Here is a 20,914-nt window from a genome sequence, read left to right as displayed (position 1 = left end):
ACTTGAAAGCTTGGGGAACACCAGAGAAAATGGAGACGTCTATATTTCTATTTTTAAAACAAACACGGAAGATCAGAAGACCTCAAATAAACTACGGGGGGGAAAATCCCCCTGAAAAGGGGCGTATAGGTTGTTAGTGAGCCTGAACTCTAAAGTGTAGAAACTATCACCAATCCAGTATAATGTAAATATTTTTAATTTTAAAAAAAATTATCAGCAGTGAAAACAAACAATCGTACAGAAAGTCACTCTATTTTCTTACTATGGAACACTTCCTGGACTACTGCACATAATTTTTGAAATTCCCATTAGTTGATTACAAAATACATTTTAACTGAAATTTGTTTCTATAAATAAGCTGTATTTTATTCCACATTAACCAATAGCCAAAGGCAGTATTCGCCCCCCAATACCCACACTGACCTATTTTTCAGCTTCTTACCTAAAACCAACATTTCTCTCCCAGTATAAGAAAACAGACTGCAATTAATACCTGTCTACCATTATCTCTTTCTTCTGTGCTTTTTGTGAAAGAGCCCAGAGTCCCCATCATCAAATGAAAGACAGAATTGTGCCCAAGGACACAAAGAGAGAGAACTATGTGCAGTCAGCCATAGGCACCCTGTTAAACATTACCTTCCCAGGTATCCTGCTCAGCCCAGAAGCCGGCCCCCCAAATCCCTTCATTAATAAAAAGCACATAGGGGGGAAATAAGCATTTCCAGCCTCGCTCTTACTGAATTCTAACCGAGTGCTTAGGAACATTTTCTGTGAAGGTAGCCTAAATTGAATATATTTTCGTAGACTAGCTGAAAGGCATAAGATGCAAGAAATTATTTAAGATTCTGTTGCCACTGTGCAAACACCCATCAGTACATTAAAAGGATCAAAGTTATAAAAGGACAAGTCCCCCCAAGTGCTTTCCTAGGTGACACACGTGCACTGTAACCAACGTCAGTTTTCCAAATGCACGACGGCCAGGAAGTGCTGGAGCACGACCCGGGTGTCACTGACACCCAGCACCTTTGAAAGCAGCTGGAGACTGCAGCCTCCGAAGGACAGAGGTCTATCAGAGCGTGTTTACAAAGAGCAATTCGTGACAAGACCATGATGTCACATGGCCCCGGGACTTACCCTGCACTGCCCGTCTGAAAACACACTTTCAAGCACACTTAGTGAGACACATCACTGCAAGTCCTGGGGTTTGAAGATAAAAGACCATGTATACTGTTCTCAAAAGGAACAGAAAAAGACGAACACACAAAATTCCACTTCAATTCCCCATAATAATGTCTTTGTGTTTGTTATTCAGCCACGAAAGTTAAGAAAACGCAGCAGCTGAAGCCATCCTACACCACCTTGTAGAAATGAGGAAGGGGAACTTTTTCTGAAGCAAAAGCATCTTATCCAGCAAGAGCTTTGGGGGAAACGTAAATGTAAAATACAACGAGGCATGTTTTTGAATTTCAGAGCTCCTAGTCCCACCCCCAAGTCCCTGGAGAGGACACATACGGAACTTGAAATCGAGTGTCCCTGCCGTCTGCCGGGGCGACCTGGAAAGAGAGTGTGTGCTTTCACAAGCTCACCACCATCCTGTGGCGAGCAATGACAGCGGCAGTCTCCCCAGTTGCTGGCGACACTTTCCAAGGGCCTGAACACCATGACACAGACCCAGTGGCTACATCTGGGTCATCTGTTTGTTTCCAGCTCGGTCCATACTGAAAATGAGAGCCAGAACAGCGGCATGTGCGCTGGTTCCTTCTGTCACCACTGGCCCTTTCCTTTCCCTGCTGCCGGCCCCCACCTCCAAGCACATAGCACACATCACACTGTACCCCCTTTCTCAGGTCTTCTCAGGGCGTGCTGTGAGCACATGTGCCAGGCACTGCTGGGCAACAGACCGCGGCTCCGAGGGGCCCCGCACAGCTGGTGGAGCACAGGGCCAGCAGTCCCACGGCCTGGGCGGCCTGCTCCTGGGTTGTCAGGGACCGTGGCAGCCAGTCAGGGGCATTCGTCACTCAGGTGTCAGAGTTCACAAAAACCAGCCACACAAACGCCTATTTGGTGAAAGGGACAGTTACTAGTAAACCGACTGCAGCACACGTGACACACAGGCCAGCCAAGTCCATTGCACAGAGACGCCGTGTTACACCCCGGCTGCAATGCGCTAGACGGGTTTGTCAGGAGCACAGACCTCTGTGCAGGCATGCCACCAAATTAACCAGGTTTGCTGGGGACAAATGCAGTGGCTCTGATGTGTGTGCTTCCCAGTCAGTTACCTGAAGGAGCCGCTACTCCCGTCCTAAGGGGTACGGCTGGTGACAGAGGCCGTCTTACCCCCACGTCCCAGACGCCAGAGCAGCGTGTCACTCGCTCACGGCAAGCTACAGTCCCGCACTTACGGATGAGGCAGGTCCCATCCACCTGAGATGCCAGGAAGCCACTCCTTCCTCAGAGACGGGCTTTGTCACTCTGCCCGCCAATGGGACTCCTGGTCCCTCAGGTGCTCTCAGCTCCGGCCACCAAACTGCTACTTGTCTGAACCCTGGGGTCAGGGGGAGCGCGACCTCTTTAGGAAAACCTGGACTATGGCTGAGAAATGCAGATGGGGAACAGCCCATCTGGGGCCTTGCTTGACTGAACACCCCAAACCCCACCTCTTTTATCCATCAACAATGAAGAACAAGCTGGTCACCCACAAAATCAACCTGAAGGTGCCCAGCCCAGTGCCAAGTCACATGAACTGGCGTGTCCTTTAAGCACAGATCAGCCCCAGGTAGCTCCCTGGCCACCACCGCTGCCACCAGGAGCTGACCTGGTGGCCTCTGGACTCCCAGCAGGTAAGCCAGGTGTAAGGTGACTTCAGGTTACTGCACACGGCGTGGTTCCCCCAGGACGTGCGACAGGCACACTGTCCCTAGGACACACGGCCAACCCTGACCCTCAGAACCAAGGACAGAGGCTAAGCTGTGCCTCTGTATTCGCACATTTCCTGCGACCCACAGGCACAATTCAGTGATCACCAGGCGGGGGTCAACACTGCTGGGTTGTCAGCTCTATGCGTAAAACCCTGTCACCAAGCCTGTCACACACATCCACACCCCTTTCCATTTCCTGGTTTATATTTGCTCCGGGTTTTATTTTCCACTTGTCCAGAGTGTATCTTTCTGCACTGAACTTGACCGTTTGCAGAGCACTGGGGTGCCTGCTAAGTCACACCCAGCACGGCCCACTGATTGTGCAACAGGAAAGACACAGAAAGTGAAAATGCCACCGCGGTACCGCGGTGCTTCAGACTTGTCACTCCCCTGAGCTAGGCTGACAGGGCGCCGAGAAGGGTTAGAAGCCCCACCATATGGCACCACACACAGCAAACTAAAGGACGTCTGTCTGAAGCATTTACAGGTAAGCACACATCATTCCACGGGGACACGCAAAGAAGAAAGATCTGCCTAAGTTCCTTGCATATTGGATCCTCCGTTCTGGAAAGTTCTCAGGAGCTACAGGATTTGTAAACGATTTCACACTTCTTCTTCTTGAACTGAACCTGCCTGCACTTTAGCTGCACACCCTGCTTGCTTGCTGAGGTGACAGCAGTGTCCGAGAACTATTCTTAAGTCTCTTAAGGGAAAAGACACTAAGGAAAAAGCCTGGAATAAGCGACAGGAAACGTTTCAGGATCAGAACCAAGGGTAAAACCATGCTGCCGAGAGGGATGTGTAGACTCCCCACGCTGACTGGGGCTGAGTGTGCCCAGCAGCTCGGGGAAAATCAACTTTCCTTTTTGAACACAAGCAGGGTCCTTTCAAAGAAACCTGTTGTTGATCCCTTCCTGCCCTCAACCGGCAGGGCAATTCCTTTCAGTGCCGCTCGGAAAAGACAGCCTCTCTGGGAAGCAAATGGGAAGTCCCACCTGACTTCTGAGGAGAGCAGCTTCCCTCTCCCCTACACGTCCCAGGACTTCCCAGCTGTGGGATTGAAATGACATCCACGCATCTCACCTGGCACATTCTGTCCCCGCAGCTCCGCTTGGGCTCACGTGGCCAAGAACCGCATGTGGCCCCGATCCGCACGCAGATGGCACACGTGGAAAAGCCGCCGTGGAGGGAAAAGCTTTCAGAAAGAGAGCCTGAGTCACGCCACGCTGCAAAGGCCACGTCTCGCCAGCGTGTGTGCTGGCACACGTCCCATGTCCCAGCACACGCCCACCCCCCACACACAAGGGCTCGGTGGGAGACAGGAGCAGCCATGGCTCACGGGGACCGAGCGTGCACATGCGTTCTTCTGGCCCAAAACTCACTCATTCAGAAACACAGCACACGTGGAGCGCCAACACCAGGGCTGTAAAACACGCACACACGGCCCCACGGATGCCAGCTTCCTAACAGTGCCGTTACCTGCTCACTGGCACACCGGGCCCTGCGGACAGCATCCCTGCCATGTCCCACATCCTAGGACAGCACCTGCGGGAGGTCAGCTCCTCCTGACTGGGAGCCTGCTCGGAGCTCCTCGCTGAATCCAGGCAGCGCTCACCACTGGCCGCCATCCCTTATCTCTGAGGACAGCTGTCCGGCCTCCCAGGTACAGGGTCACTCGCCACCACCCATGCACACATCGTCCACTGAACAGCTAGGGAAGGGCCAGCAAGTCAAGCTAGGGTCTGCCTGGAAAGGGCAGCCTGCCTGCGCACTACTCAGGACCCTCCCGTTGGTCCACACAATCCTGGGGACACTCCACACACAAAGCCTGTTGCCGCCCTCTGCAGCCTTCTGGCCTGGACAGACAACGACGACACCTGGCTGGGGGCCGAGCTTCCTGCAGCAATAGAACATCAAGCAGGGCTGGACGCTCGCGGCACAGAGCACCAGGCACTCTTCTTGGGGGGACGGGGCTCTGTCACAACCAGGGGAGACCCGACGACCGCAGTCTTGCCGAGTCTAAGGTTAGGATGGTGGTGTCCTGCCAGCAACGACCTACAGACACTCCAGCAGAGGGAGCAGATAGACCAGGGAGCCAGGCCACCCGTCCCCAAAAGTGCAATCACGTCTGAGCCACTAGATACTCGTCTTTTCAGCGCCATCAACACAAGACAAGGAACAAGTCCGCTAACAACTGAATGATGCGTTTCTGTGCAGGGCCCCCCTGGCTGTTCACATGTCCATCCAAGGCAGCAGGTAGCAAAGCTCACCCAAAGGATGGATGACATTGAACTTCCACTCAGACATCACCAGACGTGCTGCGCCCTCCCAATGAAAGGGCTGCACTCTAATCACAAAACAACACCGGGGCCACGAGCATGCTCAGAGCACTGGCTGTCAGCCCAGCGTGGGAGACCATGGCCTCTGAGAGCCCAAGTCCACATCCACGAAACGACAGGCAAGGTTCCGGGCAGCTAGCAGGTCAGCCACTGGCCAGGAACAAAAATGGGGGACAAAATTTGATGGACCCTGTTTTTCTCTCTTTTTTAACGAGCCCAGTAGCTCCTGAAACACAAGTGAACAGTATTACTGGTACTCCTGAGGGCGAGAGTTTCTAGACTAACACAACCCATGTCTATAGCGTCTGCATACATCCCATGAAAGAAATCAGTGAAAAAATGCTCCAGTGAAGGTTAGGGCTACACTTCCAAGCCACAGGACCCACGTGACGTACTGTCTCCCTGTTCACGAGCAGTGATTCATTCCTTTGTTTTCCTGGAGGTAATAGAGGGGCAGGAATTGATTTTTACAACCTACTGAACTTGACTTGTCAGTGACAGTTTACAATGGCCATCAGGCCAGGCAGAGGTGCCGTTTCTAGGGGAACACGGGTCACCAACAACAGGACAGTCGTGACAGTGTCCTCAGCGAATGATGGTGTGCTTTCCCACCTCTCCCGGCCGCGGCACACTGAGAACAGGACCATCTGTCTGGCATATGGCGGGATGAGTGGACGAGGCCTCCTGCAGCCTCCTCACCACACGAGAGGTGGCCAGCAGCTCACACGCCTGGGCCCCACCCCATGTGAGAAGTCCTGGGAGCCCCTATTCAATGTGGCCTTCAAAGGAAATTGGGGGAGTCAACTGCCACCTTCACTTTCTGCAACTGTCAGAAATTTGTTCACAGAACATTTTGCAATCTTATATTCCAAATGGAAAATAAGAAAATGAACAAAAGTCTTCGGACCAGTGTGTGGTCCATGGCGGGCACGCAGCAGACCTCTTCAGGCCCCCAACCCACGATGCAGGAATAGTGTACACGCTCACAATGGGCACACAGGGAAACCATCTCCAATACGTCGTACACAGGTGTGGGTTCCGGTGTGTCCATCCCGTGGCCCACACAGCCTAGGTCTGACCACTCAGATGTCTGCTGAGTGCCCCTCCCCGCTGGCCAGGGCTGGCTCCCAAGTGCTGGCCTCCTCCATGCACGGTGACGCCAATGAAAACTCTGTCCCTCCTCCTCTCTGACAGAATCAGAATGTCCCCAAATCCAGACATGAAACATGTAAGCTCTCTCTTTGATGCTATTTTACATCAGAATATCTTTGAGATTACTATCAAATCTAGTATTTTCTCTGGGCTTCTAACTCATCTTCAGAGTGTTTTGTCACAGAGCGTTCCAGGCTTCCCAGGTGAGCCCGCCCTGTCCACACTGCAGGCTCAGCTGACCACCGCCCATCCCAGGCCAGGCGCTGCTGGGGTCCCACAGGACAGCACTTCAGTTTCTCTAATTCACAGACTCCTTCATGCAAATTCAAATCAAACCATTTCAGGACTTTAATAAAATGACAATCCACACAATAACGGGAGGAGAAGGAAGCCGACTGCATCAGGGTACCTCTCCTTATAAGGAGCGACAAGCCCACACACTTGAGCTTCCAGAATGTCTGCTGAGGTAGAAACAGGGAAAGTGCACAGGAGCCCATGCTCCGCCTGCCACCGGGTGTGCAGACACAGACAGACACCCCCACTCTGTAAAGACCCACCCACAAACACCGAAACTTCCTTCTGCCAACACCGATGGACATTCCCCACCTGCAAGCAAAAACGGGACATCCAGAGGCTGCTAAAGGGATTGACCCGCGTCACCCATGGCTCCTGCAGCAGGGAGGGCAGCTGTCCTCACCTCTGAAGCTCTCTGTCCCCAGTCCTCCTCAGGAGGAGCAAGCCGAGCAAAAACAAGTTGGTTTTACTTGTATGTGAACTAACATCCTTCCATCAACGCTTTGCAGACAGTAAAAATGAAAGTATGGTCTCTCCCTCCTGAGCACCAAGCTCCGAGATCTGCTGACACAGCCGTCTCTCAGGGAAAATTCCTGGACAGTTTTGCTGCAAAACACTCTATGATCCTGTGTCCTAACAGAAAGGGGGGACAGGGAGTCTTCACCGCTCAGCCTTCTTACAAACTGCACGCCATGCCAGGAAAAGTGACCCTACGCCAAGGTCAAAGGAAAACTTGTTGTCCTGAGCTCCGTGCTCACAACCCCAGGGCAGCAGCATAAACAAGAAGGCGTTCTAACCGAAGCAAACGGCTTTCCTGTGAACGTGTGAGTGACAAGACCCTCAAAGCGCCCCCTTCCCGCCTTATCTCAGGACAGGAGCCGTCTGCGTCTGCAATGAGCACGAGTCCGTACTAAAGCACATTTTTAAGACAAGTTTGCTAATGGCATTTCTTTAAGCAGAGTGTAAACGGATGCAATGCACAGGGTGTTCCTGGGGCCATGCAGACGTTTTCGGAATAAATCGAAGCACCCGGAGGGCCGCGGGCGACACTGTGAGGACAGCAGTGGGCTTAGCGCCTCCCTGCGGCTTCTCCCCCACCTGCGAGTCACAGACAGAGGCCCGGGAGCCCTCCACAGGAACAGCACCGACTCAGCTGTGGGGACCACCCACGCGGTTACTGACTGCTCCAGCTCCCTTCTGTACTGGCCGTCGGCACAGGTATGGACAGACGGCAACGGAGACCTGTGCTGGCCCTTCTCTACCCTGCAAACACGTCACGCCGGGCCACCAGGAACCGGGCCACCAGGAATGCCACGCCCACCCCAGGCGGCTTTCCCTTCTGGACCACAACCTGCAGAGCAGCGCCAACACACCTCCCTCTGCACCCTCTGAATTTACAAAGCAGGCGCGGGGTCAGGGCTCACACCTGGCCAGCCGGCGACACTGCCAATGAAACGAGCATCTCAGGTCATCCCTTGTCCCTAGTTTTCCAGGATCACAGCCTGTGCTTCTCTTCTCGGCCAACTGGAAAGGCACTCTGCACAGATTTCACAGCGAGCTTGAAGGGGACACTTGCAAACATCTTCTAAAGTCTAAGATACAATATTTATGTGGCCTGAGCCATAAGCAGTGTGTAAAAGGCTTATCTTCTCAATCCTAAGTTACACAAAGTTTTGTTGCTGTTTTTTTTTTAAATGAAAAGAGACAAGTGGGACACCACCAAAGTAAGGTCTCATGGGATGATTCCCTCTCTTCCCACAATTACGCATCGTGCTGTATCTCCAGGCTCAGGAGCGAGCTCTTAGTTCCCATGAAATAACTGTGTTTACAGCATTCGTGGAGCCCCTGGCTGTGTCTCACGCTGGCAGTTGGGGATCCCGGAAGGGTTGCTGGGAAGGGTCACTGGGACCAGAGGTGCTGAGCTCCAACATTTACATGGAGTGAGAGGGGTACCAGCCTTTCCTGTACCCCTTGCCTGCTCATTTAACTTATGAAGAGGTTGAGAAGTTTCCTTTCATTATTTCCATTTTTAAAAGTCATTTAGTCAATGTATCTTCAAGGACGTGAGACATCTCATCCTTTTATCGCACCCTGGGGCAGAGCCAGGTGTGAGACAATGTAAAGTCTGAGCCTCCTTGGGGACGCAGAGGACCTGCCTGGGAGCACGGGACGTGACCCCAGTTGTACATCACATGTGGCACCTCCGGGAGATGCCCCCGCGGGCCCCACGGCTCTCTGGGTGCCCAGCGTCCTCCATTACACAGCAGAGCTGGACACACAAAAGGGCCATTTACACAAACTGTCTGTTGGACAAATTGTTTCAGTGCTTCAATGTCTGGGTTTTTTCGGCTAAGCACTAACCTTTTTCTGACTTACTTTTTCCTTGATGGAGACGAGTTACATGTCTCCAGAGACAACATCCTCCCTCTGGACACCTCAGGCGGAAGGGACGGAACAGGGAAGAGGAAACATGAAAGATTTCATTCCGTGGCAGCCATTCTTTAGTCACGGAAATTCAAAGGAGAAAGAGGCCTTTTAAAAACCTCTATTCCCCATTCGCCTTGGGCCAAGGAAGTGGGTCTATGTCTGAGAATCTGAGAAAGGCACTGGTTCTGGCACTTTTCCGGGCGGTGCCTGGGAGGAAAGCTCTAGAAGGCAGCATTCCATGGAGTCAGAGCGGACGGGACCTCAGAAGAGCACCTTGGAGGAACACACTTCAATGCCTTTGCTTCTGCTAAGCAATAAAAGACGCAGGAAGCAGAGCTGGACGGACCTAGAACTGTAACTTGAAGAGACTAACCCGATTCGAGGCGATGAGCTGCTCAGCCCGGGCGTTTCTCCTGCAGCTGGAGCGCAGGCCAACCAGAGAACGGGACCTGCACAAAGTGAAAGCACACGAGGTGCCCAAATTGGGGAGAGGACCCAGGGCCCCTCATTTTGCCCACACTCTCCTCTGCTCAGCAGCCCCCCTAATTCAAACGTTCAAAGAGCAAACAGGACATAACTTTAAATTAAAAACTGACCCACGTGTCACACCCATGTGTTTTCAGACCATCACCTCCTTCTCTGCGACTTCTCACGTTCTGTGACTTGTAAGCCTTGTTGGAAATTAGGGAGGTCCCCTGGGAGTGAATGTTAATTCAAGCTCCTGTGATATATTTTAGTGACGACATGAATTACTCTTATTACTATCAGGGTCCTGCTAAAAACTGGCTCCGTGCCACCGGACACACACATCACGTCTGCCTCTACCCACCAGCCTGATGCCCTTGGAGTCAGGGGTCCAGGCCCTCCCCCACGTTCATAGCAGTGCCTACCCTTCTCTGGGCATCAGGTTGGGCCAGCACAGGTGACACTGAGACTGAGGTTTGCAGTCAGGTTCAAGGGACAGCAGTGTCACCAGGGCTGGGCCAGGGTCTCTGGGGAGCTCTGTTAAATGTGGGGATCTCCTGTCAAATGACATCACACAACTAAGTGAGGCCATCTACTAGTTCCGCAAAGAGGCCTCACCACCCTGACCTGGAACGTTCCAGTCGCAGTGGACTGGGCCTCCGGGTCCCAGAAACCCTTGGTGTGGCCCCAGGGAGCTGTGGCTGTTGGAGGGGGAAGTCCTTCCAGTCCACCCAGGACCAGCACCATCAACCTGGGAGGAGTCAGGGGCAAAGGGTTCAGTGGGCAGAGGCGACACTCCACACGGGTTTAGAGAACAGGGACGCCCAGGAAAGTGCCCTGTGAGGGGGTATCTGGGGCAGGAGGCAGCCGCAGCTCAGTCTTGTCACCTTTCTGGGGAGGAGGGAGGCGGAGTGGCAGGTCACTCCTTCCTTCTGAGTTCAGAGGGCTGTGGGTTTGCTCAGCGTAATAACCTGTGTAATAACTACGCCAGCACAGCCTCCCTGGGCAGCGACGTAACAAGTACCAAGTCATCGATGAGGAGCCGTGACCCGAGCTTCTGGCCTCCACTTGCTGCTCTCTCACTCCCCGTCCCACACTTCTGCTTAGAGAATGAGAAAACCTGGAGGAATCCTGAACCCCAGTGCGTGCCCACCTGCAAACACATCGCTTGGTGCCCACAGACACCGGCCTCCCCGAGCAGGAGGAAATCCCCGGCACACACACAAGGACAGTGGGACTCACTGGAGCTCAGCCGACAGATCAGAACGTGAGAAGCAAGGAATGCTTGCCTCCCACTTTCACAGCAACGTGTTTATTTGTCTGAAGTTAGAGATACCACAGTGAAGACTGCGGAGTGTTTCCACTTGGTGAGGTGCAGCCGACCCAAGGTCACGTGCTAAGAAACAGGGCCACACGAGCTGTTTGTGCAGCACGTCCTCTCACTCCAGGGGCATCGACACAAACACAGACACATATTCATATGTCTCTGCAGCCATAAAAGATCCTGAGTCATAAACGTGAGAAAAGGATAAAAAGATAAAGTGGAAGAGGACTTTCCAGTCTGGGAGTGTGGCCACGGCGCCAACTCCCCATCTGGGTCTTAAAGACATTTCAAGTTCCTTCTTCAATAGTTTGGGGGGGGGGTTAATGAAGTTACAGCGTTTCCACATGTTTAGCTCTGTATGCCTGAATATAAATATGTAACTGATGTCATCAAATCAGGGTGTGCTAACTTTCCCTGCCTGGGAAGACAAGCTTCTTCCTTCTTCCAGAAAAACACACAATTAGTAACCGTGGTGCAGAGCTGGTTTCGACTGGTCACCAGCCCCAAATTACATCCAAACTCATTATTATTAGGGACCTGCTGTCTGGTTTTTTTATATATTACTAAGAAAGACATACTCATTATACCTTTATATTTAGAGAGCATTTAAAAATAAGTTGTAGTAGAGGTCTATGAATGTACGTGTTGAACAGAGTGGACAGTTACAAGAAAGCACTCATGATTTTAGGTTACATATTTTCCCTTCCACATTGAAATAACCAAAAACCTAGTAATAGTTTCCACTACTGCATTTAGGGTAAAAGCGCTTTCTTTCAATGCAAGAAGAAATTAAACAAAATTACTGGGTTGGGCCAAGGGAGGAGATCCACTTTTTAGATAAAAGGGATTATGGTAACTTCAGTCTCCTGACTAGAAACTTTAATATTTTTTACAATAAAATTTCATGTTGGGCTGAAACAGAGACTTCACTTTCTATTTTTATCTTCTGCCATTTCAAAGCCCAGGAATCTGAACTTAGGTTAAGTGACAGGCTTCTCAGGGCATCCAACAGAGTCGTCTTATGTTCCTCTCAATGGCTAATACCCATTAATTACAAAACCCAGTGGAAGCACTGAACTGTACACTTAAAAATCATTAAAAAGGCAAATTGTACGTTATATATATTACCCCAATGAAAAATGAAAACTAAACAAATGTGTTTTAAATGCTCAAAATCATTTCAAACCCTTTAATATTATACTCCCTGAAAAGCCATGCTACAAAGTAGAAGTGAATACTATTTACAGGCATCATTGGGTAAATAATCTATTGTGAAAAACATGTGAAATACATTAATCTTGAAACAGTGTTACCCCAAACGAGGCTTACACTTCCAGGTGTCCAAGGTCATCACCAGAATCCATAAACTGTTTCTGAAGAATTTTTTCCAGATGAGGCAGCCAAGTTTCCCGGGCCACATTTGGAGCAGCCTGTTGTTAAACTGTGGGTCCTCTGCCGTGAATCTTCTGGGCCAAAAATCTTAAAGAAAAGTGGGCCTCTCCACACCCCCGACTTTTGACTTGGCTCTGGAACAAATCAAAAGTCTGAACAATACAATTCTAATCCCTAGCTGTGAAGGGCTCCAGAAAGGGTGCACTTCTGTTCGACACAAAAGTGCGGTAACAGAGCCCTTCCCCCCCGCCCCCTTTACACTGGAGGCTTGAGACGCTCCCACTTATCTTAGATGCAGCATGTAACTGACACTGGTGTGGGCTCCAAGGAGCCCTTTCATGAACCAGCTCTGGAATGTCCCACTTCTTCCTGGCTGGAAATGCCATACGAATCCTAGTCGGTGCTCCCAGGTTTACTCCAAGAATTTTATCCCATTTCATTTTTTATTACAAACATTTTACAACCACTCTCAGCCAAAAACACTGAAGTTGTGACTTAATTCATATTAAGGACGTCTCCTCTATGATTTTCTAGAAAGCCCTCATTCTGCAAGGCTTACCCTGCCTTTGAAAATATTTCCATAATGTTCAAGAAACCTGGTTTTTAAAATCCCTTCTATATTCCTTTCTCCTTCTCACTGGTGTTCTTTCCTTAGAAGTGTTTTTGTAAGCTGATTAATTAAAGTCACTTTTCAGACACTTTATTCTACTCACATCAAAGGTAATGATTTACATTATTCCTCACCAGTCTGTTCACCAGAAGAATAAAGAAAAAATATTATTGCTATTAAAAATGTCGAAAGAATCGTCCTAGCAATGTGCAGGACATATCGTCAGTTCACAGGTTATTACGTTGAGCAAACCCACAGCCCTCTGAACTCAGAAGGAAGGAGTGACCTGCCACTCCGACACCCTCCTCCCCAGAAAGGTGACAAGACTGAGCTGCGGCTGCCCTCTGCCCCAGATACCCCCTCTCAGGGCACTTTCCTGGGCGTCCCTGTTCTCTAAACCCGTGTGGAGAGTCTCCTCTGCCCACTGAACCCTTTGCCCCTGACTCCTCCCAGGTGTGATGGTGCTGGTCCTGGGTGGACTGGAAGGACTTCCCCCTCCAACAGCCACAGCTCCATGGGGCCACACCAAGGGTTTCTGGGACCCGGAGGCCCAGTCCACTGCGACTGGAACGTTCCAGATCAGGGTGGTAAGGCCTCTTTGCGGAACTAGTAGATGGCCTCACTTAGTTGTGTGATGTCATTTGACAGGAGATCCCCACATCTAGCAGAGCTGCCCAGAGACCCTGGCCCCGCCCTGGAGACACTGCTGTCCCTGGATCCTGACTGCAAACCTCAGTCTCGGTGCCGTCTGTGCCAGGCCGGCCTGGAAGCCCAGGGCCACATGTCCCACCTCCCTGCACTCACCGTGTCTACACTGCAGCAGCTCTTAGCCATCAGCCTCCCCTCCCCCCACTGCACACCTGGGAAGGCCCCCTGTCCCTGCAGCCCCTCCAAGGGACCCGACTTCATCCTGGACCCCCGTCCAGCTCTCACTATGTACAGTATATCAGCGACTCTCCAGGATCCTACCTCTGATGTGAACTGGCCTCCGGTCCCTCTTCTACTGTCTCATGGCCACTTATCCAGCCTCAAGCACCAGGCTTCCCGTGGATTGCCCAGGCCACCTTCCCTAACAGCCGCTTCTCCAGCCCCCGGCTGGTGAGCACCCCACAGCAGACCGCTGAGGTGTCCCCCGGAAAGCTACCCTCACTCCTCATGACGCTCTACAGACGATTTGACTATTTGTCCCTAATGACCTCTTAGACGTCAGCCCTCGGCCGCTCCTCACTGCCTGCCGCCCCTCACAGGCTTCCAGACACATGTGGGCACACACGCACATACACATTCACACACACGCACTCACTCACACGTGTATACACACATGCACGTGAGCACACACACGCATGCACACATGCGTGTGTGTGTGAACACATACAAATACACACACTGGCACATGCTCCAGCACACTAGGCTAGGCTCCCGCAATACTGGCTTCCTCTGCTGGCGGGCTGGGACCGTTTCCCTTTGCTTGGAAGCTCGTCCAGCACCGTCCCTGCTCAGGGAGACAACTGTCCCCCGGGCTCCTCAGCAGCCTGCCCTTTCCTAGTTGGAAAGGTGAAGCCGTCACACAAGGGAGGATGTAAATAACTCACAAGCAGAACAATCAACGTGAAAACATCTGCTAATGACCCCCAAACCCAGGAAGCAAAGCCATACACACAGAGTCAAGTCTAAATAGCCGTGATCTACACAGAAAATAAACATGGTATTACATTTCTTGAAATTAAATATGCATAATGTAAAAATAATAAAATAACAATAATGGACTAAAACAACCTCAAAAAAGGAATTACAGTGGCGATGTGGGGAGAGGGGAAGAGCTGAGGAAAGACAAAGAAGGAAACTGAAGCGCTTTTGTTACTTCATGTTTCCCCACGAGGAAGCCAAGTTATATGGTTACTGAAGCTGATAAATTGAGAAACCCAGCTTAAGCAAAAGTTATAAATAATACAACCACTGGTAGAACTGAAAACATTAGACTTTCTACATACCTTTTGATTTCAAAAATTAAAGGAGAGAAAATAATTCATAGACTAATAAACAGAAAACAAAGGGGGAAAGAAAGAAAGCATAAAACAAGATAAAAGGTTTTTTTTAAAAAAATGGGAAAGAAGACAAAATCAATCTGTTTTAGCAAAAATAAATATGGAATAAATTTATTGATTAAAAAGGACTCCATGACAGGGTAAAAAACTAAATCCAATTGTGTGCTTTCTATAAAAGATACCTAAAACTGAGGAACTCAAAAATAGTAGACAAAATATACAAGAAAAACGCAAATAAAAGCAATAGTGAAAATAAAAATATCATTAAAAGTTTAATTCATGGTTTTAAAAAGGCACTAAACTGCACAAAAGTCATAGTAGAATTATTAAGGGTAAAAAAGAGAAATTACACAGGATTATTCTAAATCCCTGACAGATAGCACAGGATAAAATATATAAGGCAAACACCCCAGTTAATACATGGAAAGATCAACAGAGAGGAAATGGGTCTGGGAGAAATGACCGATGTCTCTGAAACCTGGCAGATGAAAGAGGCAAAAACAATAGCAGAGGATTTGAATTAGAAAGTAAGGTTTACCTGACAGGTAAGCATCAAACCCCAAACCTGCCACTTTGCTGACCTGGCAACAGATCATGAGGTGACTCCATAGGAACCACAAAGCTCCAATCATTAGAAATGACACAGACCTCAGCTGCTCCATAGGATCCCACTGAGACACCAAAAATTAACAACTCAAAACAGCACTGACAAAAGTTCAGCCATTGTGAAATTTTTAAACTCTCCATAGCTCCTGGGCGAGAGGAAATCAAAGGGCAAGTGTCAAACCTCTCCTGAAACTTCTGGGCGCCAAAATGCATTGGATACAAAGAAAGATGAGCGTGTAACTAGCTACTGTGAAGACAAGAAAGAAAACATACAAATGAAACATTCAATTCAAAAAGTAACAAAAAAGAATCAAAATCCTTAAATTTCAATCTCACAAAGTAACGGATCAGAAAAAAAGTAAACCTAAATAAAACCAATAACCAGTCCTTTGATCACCCCATGAGACAAATGATTAGCTCACCTAATTTAAAAAAAAAAAAAAAAAGAGGGTGGGGTTAGGGGAAATTAGGTTTACCGATCACCAAACAAAGGAAAATGAAAAAGAATACAATGCTTTTCAAAACTCTAGGTTGATAAATTAGGTAATATGGATGAAAGAAATGATTGATTTTCTAGTAAAATATAAATATGCAAAATCTACTCAGGAATCAACAGAAAAAGTAACTAGACCAATAATAACAAGCATAAGAAATCGAAAGGACTGTTACACACATTTCCACCCATGCAAATGCCAGAAGGTCAGTTAAATTCACACACCTTTTGAGAAAGGCTATCTGAGATAGGCTATTTGAATGTTTCTGGAGCAAAAAGAACTTACATACGGGGTAAGATAGAAAAAAGATAAACAAAAAGACAGTGGCAACACAAAACACAAGGCCATTCTAATAAACAGAAAGCTCTTACAAAGCAACAAATCAAGGAAAACTCAGTGGAAAAATTAACCAAGTAAATGAACAAGCGATTCACGTGAAAAATAAAATGACCGCAAACATAAAGAATTGATGGACATCACTTAAAATATTTTAAATACAATGAGATATTTTTCCTATCCAGTTGGCCAAGATATAAAAAAGACTGATAATATCAAGTGTTGACAAAGACAAAGCCACTGCTCACATGACGGCTGCTGGGAGAGTGGAAGGGGATTTTGACATCTTTGCTGGGAAATTTGGCAATATCAATCAACATGCCCCTTCATTCCAAAAGTCCAATGAATCCTCAAAAAATAAGCCCGCGAGAGCACAACCCTGCACCAGAGCTGGTCACTGCATAGGCAGACAGAGCTGCCAGCGAGGAAATGTCCACCAAGGGGGCACAATCAACACAGGGCCGCTCCCACTGGATGCTCACAGCCAAAACCGTACTGTGGGTGTGACCTGGGCCACGCTGGGACCTGGGTGTCTGGAGCTCACTGAGGGTGTGTGCAAGGAACTGCCCCCTGCACGTCCTGTAAGAGTAAGCCATGATGTTATGACACATGAGCTTCGAAAATTTTAAATTAAACTTTATGCATATTTTTATCTTTTAAAGCTTATATATAACATATTGAAAACCTTACTGCATGCATTAAGCCAATGTATTAAAACGCCTAATCCAGTGATTGGCATGTAGAAGGCCCTCAATATAGTTTGCAAAAATAAAATTACATCCGTGTTGTGAAATACCTAACACATTCTTTTGTCTCAACATGCAATTTCCTCTTTAGATTGGAAATATCTGGACGGCAAAGATGAGGAAGGCTTTGTAGTTGTGAACTACGCATTTTGTACAATTATCGGGAAAAGAATCATTCAGTTGGGGCCAGAACATTACCCTAAGTATTTGGCTGTAACTAAGTTACTCAGGCAGAGACATGGCTCAAAATGAAATGATGTGTTACCTGGGTGACTTCCACGCTCCACCCCCCGTCCCGCCCCCAGCCAGCCCCCTTTATGGTACCAAAGGGATGGTGCTGTGTCTTTAGACCCTTTTGTGAACGCCCACGTAACTTATTTTTGAAAAACCTCTATTATGTGTCTTAAAAGCGAAGTACTCGTGTCTGTCTTTATCCCCTCACACAAGAGAGTGTTAAGGCTTTGGGTACCAGTTGTCAACATTTAATTCTAGTTTAATAATTGAAACGTGTAGCTTCATAGATTTCTCTGGAATAATGACATTCAGATGGAATCACTGCCAGCACAGGGAATTCCACAGAAAAAACAAAGTCAGCATGATGGGGGTCTGGGAAGGGAACCAGGCTTGTTCTTAGCTACTAAGTTCTTCTCACTTAAAAACAGCACCCAGCCCATATTCTTAGCTCCAACTTCAGACATCTTAAAGTGAACTAAACAAGGTGACTTTCGAATGAAGATGAAAGAAGTTCTGGCCTGATTAAATGTGAGTCTCCAATTCTGGGTCTGTTTCCCACTAACCTCCCAAACCAATCACAATTTGTCTAAGAAAGGTTGTTTTAATCAGAACACTGTAATTTATTGTGATCCTGAAGTACCATCTGACTAGCAGATCCTAAGGCAATCGAACACCTATAAATTTCACATGACTGGTAGAAACCGCCTAACCTCTTGAATGCCCCAGATGGATGGCCAACAGGGGGTGACCGGTGACGGAAGCTTAAATTATTTTCAAGGACCCACTTATGAAATCTAACTCATCAAGAAGCATGTGGGTTTCCAAAACTCTCCAAAGAATTTTAGGTCCACACACTAACAAATGGTGATCCTTACACTAAAGGTTCACGTTTCTCGTTTAAGTAGAAATGTCCCTTAGCCTAAGTTTGCACATGTCCAAAGCACGGTTTTGCTGAGCCAGTGAAACAGAAAACAATAAATAGTGCTTTTTATCAGAGCCGAACAATGTACACTTGGACTTTGTTACTCCACCTGAACGCTGGTCGATCTTATTAAAAAACAAAAATCTGATTAAGTTTTCTGAACATTAATACTGCAATTCCACACACAAGACAGTAAACAGGAATCTAGTCTGTTTCGACACCATTTCACTACCAAAAGCAGCATTTCAGTGACTGAGAGGGCAAGAAATGGAACGTGACCCTCAGTCAGAATAATGAACTACTTGCTGACCTGAACATCTGGATTTACAGGCAGGGAGAATAGGTAAGACACAGAGTTGTCATAGAGAATGGACTTGCCCCAGAATGAGGAAGCAATATCTGTGTCTCTATGTCTCACCTTGAAAATGTGACAAAACTGAACCACCAAAGAGAACAGCAGGCTTGAGATGCCTGGGGAGAAGGCCTAGCTTAGCTCTGTGTCCTAACAACCAGGGCTTGGGTTTGTCCCATTGCTGGGGCACGCGCTAAATATCCCCCCACCATGTGATTCTCCTCCAGTTTTACACTGGGAGCCCCCTGCCCCCTTCCCTCCCACCTGGCTTCCAGACCACCCCAAACACTCTCCAGCATCACAAAACGGCCCATCGTAGGTCCCGAGGCAGGAGCCCCCTCCCGTCATGCCCCAAAGTCACCACTACTGGAGGCTGGCTTCCACCCAAAGGCTGTGTTTCATCACTGACAACTGCAGTGCCAGAATCAACGGGTCTGAGCCTGGATCTCGCTGTAATTCCTAGTGGCTTGGGAACAATACACGAATCATACTCAAAAACTACTATTGACGTGAACGAAAATTCATTCCACTGCATTGTAACCGTCATCTCCTCAAAAGCATGTTAAAGGAGATTCCTCCGCTTTGACAAAGTTACTCGCTCCCTTCTGAGAAACAGCTTTTCTGAACCATCATTACCCAATGTGAAACCTTTTTATTATTCTTAATACTATTACCTTTAAATGGCCTACTTAAAAAGGACTGAATACACTTGTTCCAGATGCATTCTGAGGCGGACAAGTTTTCCCTTCCTTCCATGGAGCCTCCTCCACAACTGCTCTGACACAGAGCTGGGTGCGTAGCAGCTGCTGGTCCAAGCAGCAAACTTCAGACCTCCAGGACCAGGGGTGGGGTGAGATGGCAGCAGGTTCATCCACGAAGAACCTGGGACAGAGCCCTGTGAAACCATATCTCAGTAGTATTCTGTCCTCCTTACGCCCCCCAACCCCCAAGGAAGTGTTTTGTGCATATGCTGCCACCGCACAGATGTACAGAAGAGCGGCCGGGCTGGGCCCAGGCTCACACTCCAGGTCCGCCGGAAGCCCCGGTCAGTGAGCAGCGTCTGCACTCTGTAAGTGTGCTTGTGGTCCTGCCACACTAACCGACTGAAATGAGGCAAATCATGATGAAGCAGGCTTAAGACTTAATACACATTATAAATAACATCTACCTACTCAGTTAGACCACCCTTTTCATCTCTTCTAAAATAAACAGATGGTCTTTGTCACGTGCAAAAGGTAGAGAGAAGCAAACCCCTCCCGCACTCTACCTGCTGGATGTCAAACTACCACGAGATGAGACAGAGAACGGACTCAAACCATCCTGACTTCCCTGCTGTTTTCTGAAATCCGCAGTCAGTCTGCTCTAGAGACTTGCACAGCGTTCCGGCTCCCCTCTTCCAAAGCTGCCAGGCCCTGCACGTGGTCCCACACTGGCATGGGAAATGCGGGTCTCACCCCATTTCACAGATGAAGGTGCTGCGTCTGTAACTGGCCTGAAGTCACCACTACTGGAGGCTGCGTCTCATCACCCGCACGCTCCTTTCTGCACGGCTGCAGGCCAGAACGAACAACTCTGACCTTGGATGCTGGATCAGAGGCTGGGTCTGGCTGCGGGGAAATACCTAGACAGGATGGCTCTTTGTTAAGAGCACGTCGGGTCAACCTACCCAGGACACACAGAGAGACAGGCACGCTGCAGGGTCAGGCCCCCCACCCGCCCAGTGCCCCCGCACTGCCACCACGGGCTCCTGGCACGGATCCCAGAGTGGTAAAAGGGAACCTTTTTCCCTTTAAGTGCTAGGATTCAACTGCGCTATCTCCAACGTAACGTATCTCCCCTCAGTGTCCTTGTTCAAAAATAGCGGAACTTGCACAGTGGGGATTTCTGACTCACCCTCAGCATGTGGCCACAACTGGTGGCGGGGGCTTCCCAAACTTACATGGGATCCCATGGCATCCCAGCCCCACAGCTGCACCATCCTCTGTGGGGGCCACACGGGGCACATTCAAACTGGGATGAGGTGGAGATGGAAAATACACACCGAATTTCACAGACTGTGTTTAAAAAAGGAACAAAAATATCTCAGTAATAATTTTTATGTCATTTACATGTTCAACTAACAACTGGATGTATTGGATTAAATAAAACATATTATTAACATTAATTTTACCCATTTATTTAGCCTTTCTGCATGTGGTTACTAGAAAATCTAAAGTGACAGACACATTGTATTTTTGTCAGGCGGCAGGGTCCCAGCG

At 48.8% G+C, this 20,914-nt stretch overlaps 1 protein-coding gene across 4 annotated transcripts in view; it reads right to left on the bottom strand.

Moving 5' to 3' along the window:
* The window catches only part of ZNF516 (zinc finger protein 516), a 113,958-nt gene that overhangs the window by 79,158 nt on the left and 13,886 nt on the right, over positions 1–20,914 (bottom strand). The gene's annotated exons all lie outside the window — the stretch shown is intronic.

Source organism: Rhinolophus hipposideros, assembly GCF_964194185.1.
Source record: "Rhinolophus hipposideros genome assembly, chromosome: 17".
In the NCBI taxonomy this organism is placed as follows: Eukaryota; Metazoa; Chordata; class Mammalia; order Chiroptera; family Rhinolophidae; genus Rhinolophus; species Rhinolophus hipposideros.
Note: the sequence above shows the minus strand (reverse complement) of the source record. Positions and strands in the feature narration are given on the sequence as shown.